Below are 2,104 nucleotides of genomic sequence, written 5' to 3' on the forward strand. Positions count from 1 at the left end.
TGTTATCTTAGGTCTACTAACATCTGTGTAGAAAGGAAGGGACGCAATAGCTTGGTGGTATGATTGCTCAACTATTATTCCAGAAACTCCAATAACATTCTGGGGTCCAGTGTTTGAATTCCACCATGGCAGATGGTGGAATCTGAATTCAACAAAAAATATCTGGAATTAAGAATCTACTCATAACCATGAAACCATTGTTGGTGGTCAGGAAAACCCATCTGGCTCCCTTATGTACTTCAGGGAAAGAAGTCTGCCATCCTCACCTCGTCTGGCCTATATGTGACTCCAGACCCACAGCAATGTGATTGACTCTCATGTGCCCTCTGAAATGGCCGAGCAGTGGCCTCAGTTATATCAATCATCATCAAGTCTCAACAAAGAAATGAAACAGGGTGAACCACCTGGCATCAACCTAGGTGCCAAAAATGATAATGGCAAAAACAGCTCTGTCAACCCTGCAAAATCCTCGCTAAATTCTGGGTGCTAGTGCCAAAATTAGTACAGCTGTCTCACAGACTACTCAAGCAACTGCCTGACCTAGTCATACTCACAGAATCTTACTTTACAATGTCCCAGACACCACTATCACTGTACCTGGATGTGTCCTATCCTGTCCTAACCAGCAGGACAGACGCAGAGGTGGTGGCAGTGGTATACAGTCTGAAGGGGATTGCCCTGTGATTCCTGAACATTGACTCTGGACCCCACGAAGTCTCATGCCCTCAGGTTAAACATAGGCATGAAAGTCTGCTGATTGTTATGTACCATCCTCCCTTAGCTGATGAGTCAGTAGGTCTCCATGTTGAACAACATTTGGACGAAGCACTGAGGGTAGCAAGGGCATAGAATGTACTCTGGTTGGGGGATTTCAATGTCCACCACTAACAGCAGCTTGGCAGCAGCATTGCTGATCGAACTGGTCAGGTCCTAAAAGGAAGTAGCTGCTAGACTGGGTCTGCAACAGGTGGCGAGGGAACCAACAACAGGGTAACATATATTTGATCTCATTCCTACCAAATCGGTCAGCTGCACGTGCACCTATCCATGTCAGCATTGGCAAGAGTGACCACCATACAGTCCTTGAGAGACCAATTCCTTCCTCCACATTGAGAATACCCTCCATCATGTTGTGTGGCACAATCACCATGCTAAGTGGAAGAGACTTCAAACAGATCAAACAACTCAAGAGTGGGCATCCATGAGGCACTGCAGGTTATCAGCAGAATTGCTCTCTAACACAATTAGCAACCTCTTGGCTCAGTGCAATCCTCATGCAACAATTACCATCAAGCCAGGGGATCAACTCTGGTTCAACGAAGAGTACAGGAAGATAATTCAGGAGCAGCACTAGGTATATCTAAAAACAAGGTGTCAACTGGTAAAGCTACCAAACAGGACTACTGGATGCCAAACAGCATAAGCAACAAGTGATAGAGCTAAGTGATCCACACTTCAGACCACCATGGGTATTTCACTGTCTATACTGGAAAAAAGGCTTACACAATCACCCACACAATGGGCCATATCATTTGAAGCTTGTTCTTTTGCCTTCACCAAATGCACCCTTAATCTACTCACTAAAATGATGAGCAAAAGGCCCAGCAGCAAGTTCCTTTCCTATTAGAAGGCTTTGCATGGTCAAGAGAGATCACATACAAAGTGAGATTCGGCCCGAGTGAGCATGTGGTTTGAGGAATTTGGGGGCAGCGTGGGAATAGAACTGGTAAATATTTCTTTGCTTTCTCCATTTTAGAAGTTTAAAATTCAGTAGTCTATTGAAAAGGCTATGGAAGTTGCGTGCAGGCCTCCTAGCAGTAGACAGAATGTGGGGAAGAAAATAAACCAGGAAATAGAAAAAGTATTAAGAGAAGTACTATTACAATAATCATGGAGGACTTCAGTATGCAGGTGGGTGGGAAAATTAGGTTGGTAGCAGATCTCAAGAAAAGGAGCAGGCAATTCTGGATGTGTAATGAGGCAGACTTATTTAGGGAGCTTAAGGTGCAGGAACTTCTGGGGGCAGTGACCATAATATGATAGAATTCAAACTGTAGTTTGAGAGGGAGAAGCCCTAAGCAGATGTAATGGTATTACAATTAAG

The sequence above is a fragment of the Rhincodon typus genome, chromosome 2, assembly GCF_021869965.1.
Source record: "Rhincodon typus isolate 14 chromosome 2, sRhiTyp1.1, whole genome shotgun sequence".
Taxonomy (NCBI): domain Eukaryota; kingdom Metazoa; phylum Chordata; class Chondrichthyes; order Orectolobiformes; family Rhincodontidae; genus Rhincodon; species Rhincodon typus.